Below are 11,932 nucleotides of genomic sequence, written 5' to 3' on the forward strand. Positions count from 1 at the left end.
CAATATTTTTTCTATGCAGATTAATACTATAACCTCAATCTCTATGTTATAGAAGCAGAAAAATATACAGAGACATTTACATTGCATATAAACGTACATACTGCTATTTGTAAATGAAACTTTCTCTTCTGCGATTAAAGTTAAAAAGTAGTATAATTTCACTTTTATATTGCAGATATTGTTTAAACTGAAAGCTTTGGGTATTTTACTTATACTTTTTTTTAGGGATAAATTTAAATATGTAGCTTTAAAGAAAAAAGTTTTATGGAATTATAGCAGGTGAGCAGCTGTTTTCACATTGCTACAGAAGTTAAAATTCCGCTTACCACATTAATCAGAAAGAAGTGAGACTACAAAATCCATTTTATTTAATCTCATTATTGAATAAACAGCTCTGTAGTGATGCCTATTTGTACTTGTTTCTCTAATAAAAATGCAACTGTAGCTCTCAACACAAATTAGTTTTAATTATTTAAATGATATGAATTTGTCAAACATAAATAATCTAACACCTGTTTTGCCTTTTCATTTTATGAAAAAAATGTTTCGTGAAAACTAATAGAGGATGATAGTGGGGAATAACAAAGGTAGGTCTACGTATTTTTTACAATTACATTAATTTTTTTAAAAATGCAAGCACGAATGGATTACTGTCTAGCAGGATGAAGAAGCAGTCTGTTTCACTGCTATGCAAGGTCACAAAAGAAAACAGCAAAATAGAAAAATATCTCACATACACTGGGTCAACGAAACTCACTTGTCCTATGTTCATCTCTGAGAATTGGTGAGAGTGGTTTACAGTATAGCAAATCATCACATGAATACAATGCTAACATTACAAAACAATGACTTACGGCTTTTGAGATGCTTAATCAAAGCACAAAAGCTGCCAGTCACTAGTATATGTGAAAGAAACCTCCTCAGGCAAAGGAAATGAAAAAAATCAGAGTTTCCCTGTTTTGTGTCTGTTTTAGTAACTTCATTTTTGCAAATCTGCCTGACTATACATGAAGAGTGCCCTAAATGTCAGGAGGGTTATAAAAAACACTTGTTAGCTAACTCTGAAAATTAAGATTTTTTTTTTTCCATATAATAGTATAATCATATTTTTTGTTTCCGTTTCATGCTACATATTGTTTTAAAATAATTGCCATTTAAAATTCTGAATGTCTTAACACACTACCCTGAATTCATTTATCATTTGGTTGAGGAGGGAAATTAAACATGTAATCCAGTTGTGGTTGGTGGTGCTGGCTTTATACAGCATTTCAAGCAGTGATAATTTGTATGACTTTCTGTGTATTAAACCATGTTTTAATATTGATTCTGTTTGGTGTATTAACTGTTATCCTTTCTTGGTAAAGGAAATGTGATAAGCAGCTAGTTACTCCTCTAAATCAACAAGGCAATTTTATAGTAACATGAAGCTGTTGAAACCTACTGTTCAGTAGTTTAGCTGCCAGATTAATCACCTTTATTGTCCTTTCTGGAGGTGTCTCTGCTCCTCCATGCAAAATATTTCCAGCAGTCAGGCTTATCATGAGAACTTATGATGCTCTAAGGATATGATTATGTGATCATCACAGTTAGTGTTGTGCCCTACATATCAATAATATGATAACATGTTTAAAAAAAAAAAAAAGAAAAACAAAACAATAAAAGCTAAATTACAGAAAATCGTTTTCAGTGCATTTTATTATATTTCAAAGTGCATTTTCTCTTAAAATGCTCCTACAATTATTTTGTATAGCTATGAGCTGTACTTCTTTCTCATGCAGTTCATTTAAAAAGCTTATTCTCCAATTTTTGCATATCCCCTATTTTTTTAAACCCTTTATTTACAGTCTGTAATTACTGTTAAATAGTGGATATAGTACAGGAAAGCTACTGTGGGACTACTGATATTGTTTTGACGATATTAGAATTCAACAGAAAATTAGTAGATGGAATAAAAACATTTGTCTAGTGTTTCAAGGAATCAGAGTATATGACTATTCAAGAAAACTGGATTTGCTTTGGTTCTAATTTTTACAATAATTTTAATAAATGTATGACTTGAAACTATATAAACTGCAGCGTCATTTAACAGAAAAAAAAAAAAGTATGCAAAAAAAGAGGATGTTTTCAGAACTCCCACTGAAATTAGAGGACACCTTCCTGTTACAGGTTTTTGGTGTTGAAGAAAGGGCTAGTAACTGTTTTAAGCCTCCAAAACTTAATTTTTTTGATCTTCTGAACACAGCTCCAGGAGAAAAAAAAAATCTTTTTGGAGAAAAAAATTACATTTATATATTAGACTGGAAATTTGGTGTTCATTTTTAATAGATTGCTCTGAGAATATAGAACTTTGCTGTCTAATTAACTAATATGTAATTTGGATGCATAAATTAATATAAAGGATATGATTATATTATATTTGCTGATGTTTCATTTATTTCTACAACATATTTCAAGAAGCCTACATGTCACTAAAGATACTAGGATGACAGTAAGCACAGCAGAATAATTGGGTGTAATATTAACATCTTTGCAAAAATGTCATTTTGTATCTCAATTCTTAAATGTCTCCATAAAGAAGTGGAGTTCCTTGTTACTTCACCTGTTAGTAAGTTAAATAATAATTATTATTAATAATAATAATCTAATGTATGAGTAGAAAGTAAACATCACATAAAAAGTAAAATTAATTGTGTGATTTATCTTTTTATCCTCTAAAAGGTCACTTGGCAATGTATCACATTCCAACCTTTTTTTGAAACACAATGGAATTTTGTAATAGTCTTACCCAGCACCAGCTGTTCCTGGCACAACATACTATTCCTCTTTCATCACCTAGAGAATTTAACAGTTATCACTGAAACATTATAATTTCTACACTGCATGCTACTTTTAAATTCAGATTTAAGGTTTGAGTATTATTTAGCTTAAAAACAGAAAATGTAAGCAAAAAAAAAACAGCCGTATTTGAGAAACTGTATGACAGAAATATCTGTGATATTGTTTACTATTCTCAGTGTCTGTATATGTGAATGTTTTTAATTTTACACATCTCTGTAAGCCAGTATGGCTAAAAGTACTAAATAATCAACTTCCAATTTGTATAAACTTATCAAATTTGCAATTTTGCCACATTTGATCTAAAATAGTGTCCTGATGTTTCTCTTCAAACTTAATATAGCTGCACATCTAAACAGTTGCAGAATGTAATATGTGGGGGAAAAGAATGAAGAAGCAATAACTGTGATTTTATAAAAGCCACAAGACTGCAAAAATATGTCATAGAGAAAGGTTTACAATAAGGGAAAACCATTTTACCTTTGATCACAATGCTTCAAAAAACAAGTGTATTTTTACTGAGTTCTTATTCAGGCCCTGTCAGTAAACTCAAGCCTCAAAGAAATTTATTATGCTGAATAAATAAATAAATAAATAAATTTTGAGGTTTCTTATTATAATTATTTTCCCCTACCTTTCAGGTTTTTTTTTCCTTTTATTTATTTATTTTTTCCTCCTAATCAATGGAAATCCCACGCTATACAGTGAAAAGTTCAGAAAGAAGGAGGTTCCTCATGGGTCTTCATTACTTACTGGGAGTCAATTTGATTGCATGCTACTAATACGTTAATTTTTATCATTATTCTAGGTCATCAAGACAAGCAATGGCGTGACATCACTGAAAATAATTTTAAGTCAGAAATTGGATTAATTTTTGCTCCCAGCATCAGCGGGAGTACTAGGGTTCATGGAATCCATGGGTTCGTTCAGGTGTCTGTTCTTTTGCTTGATGTTTTTGACTACATTACATTCAAGCAGAACTAATGAAAAACACTAATTCCAATTTTAACTGAACATGCATATTTCTCTCTATAAAAAAAATCAATTAAAAAAAGTCCACTATTTAATTCATGTGTTTAAACAAATCAGAAGTCGGTATTAAAAAGGACTCTACTAAACCAGTAGTCCAAATTTGTGCACAGATAGGCAGCGATATCACTTTTAACACTGCAGATTTGCATGTTAGTCAATAATACTATTCACAGGCTAAGCATAAAGCTCACACAAGCTTGTTGTGGTTTGGTGCAGAATCACAGTTTTCAAGAAACTAATCTAGTTTGTAGTGGTGACCAAAGCTAATGAAGAAAATGGTAGCAGCTGAAGAGCTAAGGTAGATAAAATCCTCAGCTTTGATCTGATTTGACTTCTTGTGAAATAAATGGGAATTTTTGCACTAGTGGAAACACTGTTAAGAAAACAATGACTTCTAACAACAATGAGGTTTTATTTTGTTAAATTGAATTATTATTGTTGAAATTGCAATCTGCTTTCATTAATGCTTAAAATTCAGAGTACTAATTTAGAACACAATGTTTCAACCAATCCTGTTGGAAGTTCTTAGATGGGCATTAGTCAATAGGGTAACCTTAGAGAGAGGTATGAAGGATAAGACTTCAGAGGAGACAATTTTGTTTTGAAGGGGTGTAGGAGGGCATCTTCCAGAAAAGAAACATTTTTTTTCAAAATCAAAAACCTCTTGTAATAAATGAATAAGATTATTACTAGCTTTTTCATTAAAAACAATTCAAAAATGGTTGCCACTTAAGTTTAGATTTATATCTTTTAAATATTTTGCAGCCCAGTCACTGAGCAAAGGTTAATGATTTTTCTTCTATAAAAAACCCACTTCCACCTCTCCCAGAGGCAGTAGTAATAAACTGTACAAATAAGGGACATTTGCAGCTTAAAAAAATTTTTTTTAATAAATATATATTTCCTCTTAAGCAGGTTTTTTTTTTTTTTTGTATTACATTTTGTATTTTATTCCTTTGAATTAAAGAAAAAATAAAATGAACATACCCTAGGAATGCTTTTATAAATACTGTTAAAGCATTGAATACATACAGCATAGTATTAGTAGTCCTAACTCTTTGTTGTTCTGTAATGACATCATCCCAATTTATCTTGCCTTTAATGTGAGATAAACTGATTGATCTAATCTGTTTTCCACTTTTAGCTTCTGTAGCCAAAAAGAAGCAAGTAATTTAATATGACGAAGGTGAGTTTGCAAGGTTGCATCATTTTTAAGACTGTATTGTAGGAAATGAAATGACCTAGTTTGCCAATATGTACATTATTATTATAAGAGAGACATTTGTATGTGTCTTCAAGCTGTCCATCCATTTCTGCGGTTCTCAAAAAATATATTTGCTTAATATCAAAGTGGATAAAAAAGGAAGCAAAGTAAAGGAAAAAATCAAATAGGTCCTGTTTTACTAAATACTAGTTTATCTGTCTTGTCCGATAGAAAAAAAGCACATTTAGCCAGTAAAATACCATACAGGCTTGTGAGCTGTAGAGCAGGTCAAGAAAACAGGTAGATGTTGTTTATAGTTTGTGTGCATATGTTTTTATATTTTTAAGGTTTTAGCAGAAAACACTTCGCTGGATTTCACATCATTATAACAATGCCAAAATGCTAATAAATAAATAAATATATATATATAAAAACAAACAAACTTCTGACTTAATGGATAACGTTTTGGCACAGCTTTGTTTTATTATAATTTTTCTGTCTAGCTCACCTGGAATAATAACGCACTTTCTACAATGGTATTCTGAAAACTGGAATTGATGTAGGGTAAGTTAACGTCTCCCACATCCAACTTCAGAGAAGCAGCAAAGAGATGATTTTTCTTACATTTAAGGTGGTCTTTGTATAGATTTCAAGAAGCGAAGACTTACCTGTGAGTACATGAGTTTCTACTGGATTTATTATTATTATTATTATTATTATTATTTATTCCAGACATCTAAATAGACATTAGAATATCCTGACATGACACTACTTGTTTCATGCAATCCACATTCTTTAAGGTTATATATCTGATATGATGGCAAGAACTAATACTGCATATTATCATCTTCTGGCTAATTCTACTCCTTCCTTGTATGCACACCCATGCTATGCATGACAGACTTACAGAGAAGGCTGTTGCATCCCTTTTCTTGCATTACTTGTACGCTCTATAAGCTTCATCACAAACAATTGCAGCTACATTGCTACATAACCATTCCCATTCCAAATTCCACCTATTTATCTCCTCTTCCCTGGTCAAATTAAAAAATAAAAATAAAATATGTAATGATCTTAGAAAGGTAAAAATGCCACAGAAACACAATGCTAGAATACTAGCAGTTTAGGTTCCATGGTTGTTTTTTCTTGACATGGTGCAAAGAGCACATGTGAAAAGCTTTCTCCCATGTACACCAGGCATTAATCTGAACTCTGGCATTTATTTTTGCAAAACTTGACTTCTATGTGTTGGGCAACGATGATCACAGCCTGCACAAACTTCTTAGTAATCTCAAATAATCAGCATGAAACTGAAGTAGTTTTGGAAAGGTTAAGAAAGATGAGAAAATAAGTGCAAAAACTGTATGAAATTATTTTAGTAGGCATAAGTCAACAATTATTAAGTTTATAATATAACAATTATTAGGTTTATAATTCAATGTTAAGAGAATACAATCATAGTTACAGAGCAGTTCATCACTATAAAGGAGTGCTTGTAGAAAAGAAACTTATCGGGTAACTACTATCTGAAAATAGTGTGGGTTAGGAGGAAAAAAAATATATGAAGGTAAGATCTGAAGAAAATGAAGGCTCTCCACCTATAAGTCCCTCCTTGAAGAATATGAAATTATTCTTACTGTTCTAACTAAGACTAATGGTGAATATTTTTTAACATGTGAAGTTGTTACATAGGCTTCAATGAGATGAATACTAATGGGATTGAACCACTTATCAAGATAAGTTATTCAGTGTAAAAAAAGCTGTTGCTTTGCTTACATAAAATTGTAAATTTCATTTTCAGAAATAATTTTTGAAAGTACTGTTCTTACATAAGTCAGTTCTACTGAGGTTAAAAATACCTCAGTACAATTTGGCCCTATACAAGGAAAAACATTATAAAATTGGAACTGTTAACTCTATGAGTATTGGTTTTGCAGTAGTGCCAATACTGTGCAATGTGCTTTTCAGACAGACAATGCATTGCAGTCTTTAACTTGTCTCAGAGAGGTGAGTGGAGTTTGGCATTCAGTGAGAAACTTCAGAGATCAAAGTAGAAGACTAAGGCATGTTGAAAAAAAAACATGAGAGACAATATAATTTGAGTACTGTACTCCATAATCATTTTGAATAAGTTAATTGATACAGATGCCATTCAGTCTGGAAGAGAGAGCTGTAATTAGAAAAAAGTGGTCACACTACAAGGAAATAGGCTGCATTTGGAGGTGGACTTGGATGAGCAAGCAGTCTAATGTTTTGTTTGAGTTGCAGAAATTGTTTCTAGCTCCTGCTTGAAAGCCTCATTTATCAAAACCCCAAATATGATATTTTGAATTGTACAGGTAGCTTTTATAAAGGCAATACTCTGACACCTTATACAGGAAATACTCTTATTTCTATCTCTGTTCTTTCCCATGTGAAAGACAAGTCTAGAATCCAGTCCTTGTACCCACTCCCTGGGCTTGAGTGTAAAGGCTGCCTGCATCAAGTATATCTAGTTTAAAATGAGGTGTATCCCTTGCATTTAGCCACCATCGGATAGTTTTGTATGATAGTCTACCATTATTTATAGATATCTCTTTAAATTTCCCTCTGTGAATACTAAAGCTGCTCTCCTTTTCATTTTCATTATATAACAGCTTCAATAAGATAGTAGTTCTCACCTTCATTACCAGGATTGTTGTATGCTTTCTTACAATATTTTTAGAATAGATCTATGCAACTGAAAAAATACAAAGTTTTGATGACAATATACTCTATAATTTCTCAATAAATGTTACTAGCATTATACAAAACTATCAAAAACGTTGTTTAATAAAGTACTCTCAGTTTAGAGCACTTCCAGTGAGGCTATAGACTGGAAATTATTTTAATCAGCAATTGTGTAATTGCTTCAGAGGTTTACAGGAATCACCACCGCCACTGTGTACTTTGTACCTTTTTCCACCAAAGGAGAAAAAATCCAACAACACACACACAAAAACCCATAAACCACACTACTGTACTCCCAAGTTAGTCCTAGGCACAACTGTTAGGGAGACAGTCAGAACATGTCCATTGCCAACCTAGAAAGACCAGAAAGTCATATACCACAGTCATTTTACCAGATGCAAAAAATCAATCAGCAAGTACCAATGCAGAGTAAAAAAACATTGTCTGCTAAACTCCTAGCAGTAGGCTCTGAAGGGATGACAAGACACTTAATATTGATACAATCTAAGTAATTGGTAAGACTATGCTGTTTATAGTTCTAGCAGAATGACATAAAATCAATTGCAAAAGTAAGATAAGATAAAATAAAATAAAATAAAATAATAAAATAAAATAAAATAAAATAAAATAAAATAAAATAAAATAAAATAAAATAAAATAAAATATCCCAACAGGAAAAGTAAGGAAAATTACATTAATTTTGTCTCCAGCCAACATTTCTAAAATACATTAAGAACTTTGAACTCTAACATAATCATAAAATTTTAAGTGATCCACGGGATATTAATTTGTTGGAAGAAGGGAAGAAGCATTTTAGAGTGCAATAATGTGAAAAAACTTGTCTTAGAAGAATTGAGTCAGTATTCAGTTCCATTTTACATTCAGTAATATTGCATGTAACATGGCATAGTTCCCAAGGTAAAGATCTTCTCTGGACCTTTTAGGCTGCTGAATTTTTATCATTCATATAAATGAGATTCTATTCAGTATCTGCCTTTGAAGATTTTACTTTAGTAGGCTGATGGGAAGCTTTCTTTTCAGAACAAGGAATGGAGACTTCTGTTTCTTTTTTGTTTGATTTTTATTTATTTATTTTATTTGTTTTTGTTTTGTTTTCCTGGAACTGAGTAATTACCAAATATATTTAGATTTGAACCCTCTATACTTCTGTTCTACTGAATACCCTCCTAATACTTCTGTTGTTTTGTATACTACAGTATAGGCTGTTTTGTCAACTTTGATAGCCTGAAGTTAAATACCTAGTTTCTATTTACTTTATAAACATAGCTTTTTCAGAACAAATTCTGCAGAAACCAGAATGTATGTCAGGGGCCTGCTTAGGCTATCCAGAAAGAGAGCCCAAATAGAAGAGTATATTTTCAGTCCCACAGTGCTCAATTGCCCACCTTCAGGCCCTATCGTAATTTCAACTACTTCCAGAAACTTTTCACTTGTCATGAAGCTCTCATAAAGAGCTTTCAAGAGTATCACCTACTTTCTTACACTCATACTTTTTTTATTCAGTATGCATAGGAATTACAACACCTAGTGTAATCAGTGCCTGCTGAGATTTGAAACATCATCCACTTCCTAAGTAAATACTACTAAATACCAGGACAGTGAATATTATAGGATGGGAACTTCCCTGTTCTATCTAGTATTTTCAGTTATTACCTAAGGTATTCATTGAAACTAAAATTCAATTCTTATCTAACTCCTTAGTCTTTTCTTTACTTACATTTTTCTTTTACCAGCAAGCATTTACTTAGACTGTGCAAAGTAGTGCACCTTTAAAAGAAATTTAAAATACCTTTCACTAGTAGCTTTAGCTATATCTTAATGACTAACACAATCATGTAAAGATACGCAGAGAGCTACAACAGAGCAGGCAGAGTATAAAATGGAACCTAAATTTTCTACAGCTTGTCTGAGTCCATTTACTGTAGAGTTAATTGAAAAAGGAGTACTAAATATAGTCTCATTTTCTGCACTCTTTTTGGACATAGTTGTGCTTTCACAAAGCAATTTTCAGAGAAGTTCTGTATGTGAGATAAAGGAAGATAGATACAACTCAGCTGGTATGAGCTGCACAGTAGAGAAACAGCAACAATAGCAACTCCTGGAGAATACACTTAGATGCAAAAAGAGGTGCAGCTGAGAAACAGTTGGCCAAAATAAAAAATCTTATTGTCCACAGAACCTAAAAATAGAAATAAACAAACATGTCTAGAAATTAACAAACTCTAGGTCTCAGAAGGTACTAAAAAAACACTTTGAGAATTTAAACTTTAGGCTTCAGTACTAAATGTCTGTAAAGTATATATTTAAGTGGTTAAATATTTATATGCATTTAAGCTGATTACTGATTTACAAAGTAAAGCAGAGTTTAAAGTAGAGAAATGCAAGACATTATTCCACGTATATTAGCATTCACATTTCTGAAAGCAGTAGGTCTAATTCTGATCTACCATTGCACAACAATATGATTTACTTTACCATGTGGTTGTAGAAAGGTATCTTTGCTGAGATTGGATCTCCTTTCCACACATTGGTACAAATGTAGTAAGAATGAATTGCCACTGTGAAAACTGTATAGCCTGAGTAGATAGGAAAGATATCCAAGTAATGAGCAATGTTAGGAGACAAGTAACGGTGGGCAGCACAAAGAGATAATTGCTATGATGATATAGTCTAGGGATAGCAAAAGTGAAGCTGTAGAGACAATTTGCTCAGCATGTACATATACTTGCATAGCTTACAGAAGCAACTACAGAATGAGGGCAACTCCTTTGGTTAAATATATATATATATATCCCAAACTGATATATATATAATCAGTTGATAGATGATATATACATATTTATATATATCCATTTGGGTATTTGTGGTTTCATAGTATTGGATGTTTCACTGTGGACTAACCATTTCTTCAGGCTTTTTATTTAATTTTAGAAAAATGCAGTTATATAATTTATAGGTAAAAACACAGATGTTTGGATTATACTTCTGTTCCAAGCGCTAGCTAAAACAATAAACTAAACATGGAAATATTGAAATAGTCCACTTAGACACAATGTTTATTTAACACTATTAGCTGTACTTAATATTTTGTTCCAAATGATCTCAAACCTTTGGAATTCAAGCCTCATAAATCAGGTCTAAAAACAACAGGATAGGTTTTAAAACCTAATTTTGGGAGCATTTTGTCTTCTGTATTTGATGACTTTGATATGGTATTTCTCCACAAATGTGAGGACTAGAAATGAAAGTTGAACTTTTCATCAGTAACGTGATTCTGAAAAGTAAAAACTCAAGAAAGCAAAGAAAATAAACTGGGGGTACCTAATAAACTGAATGAATAACTAAATCAAGCAGCAGAGATTGTTTTGTAGTTGTTTTGTTTTGTTTTACAATGAGACATGAGACAGACTTTCAAAAACAACTGTTGTGAAAATATTACCTTTCTTAAAGTCAGAAGATGTCTGAGGTCAGCCACACAAACCAGATATCCAAGATAACTGTTCACTTTTGAGAACATGCTTTCATGCATTAATTTGCAGCTGTTTCTTGGGTGGGTGGTAAGAGAAGTTGATGGCTGGAAAGGAATAACGTTGAGATAAATTGATTTCTAAAAGAAATGGAAAACTAAACGTTTTACCTGGACATATGAAGGCAAAAGAATGAGTGATCACTTTCAAAACAAATCATCCACGTCACCCATGCTTTTTTTTCTTTTTTTTACTTTTTTTTTCTTTTTATTTTTTTCCCCTTTTCCATTTTTTCTTTTTCCTTTTCTTTTTTTTTTTCTTTTTCCTTTTCTTTTCTTTTTTTTTCTTTTCTCTTTTCTGTGAGATGAGCAAAAGATTGTAGCTGACTATAGTATTTGTTGCCTTATGGTCATTTTTTGAGAAATGAGACTGAGTTTGTAAGGAAGGGTGAATTTCCATGGCTTATTGTTTTCTGTGTCTCAGGAATTACATCTTAGAAAACTTTCAGATACATTTTCATGACAGGAAGTACATTCGAATTTGACCTACAGATACCAATATGTGCCAATATAGCCCTGTTAAAAGCAATTGTCAAAGGGGAGTGTTTCAGTGTCATGCTGAAGAGTGATGCTAATAGCCATACTCACAGAAAAACCACCACTAT

Source organism: Anser cygnoides, chromosome 5 (assembly GCF_040182565.1).
Source record: "Anser cygnoides isolate HZ-2024a breed goose chromosome 5, Taihu_goose_T2T_genome, whole genome shotgun sequence".
In the NCBI taxonomy this organism is placed as follows: Eukaryota; Metazoa; Chordata; class Aves; order Anseriformes; family Anatidae; genus Anser; species Anser cygnoides.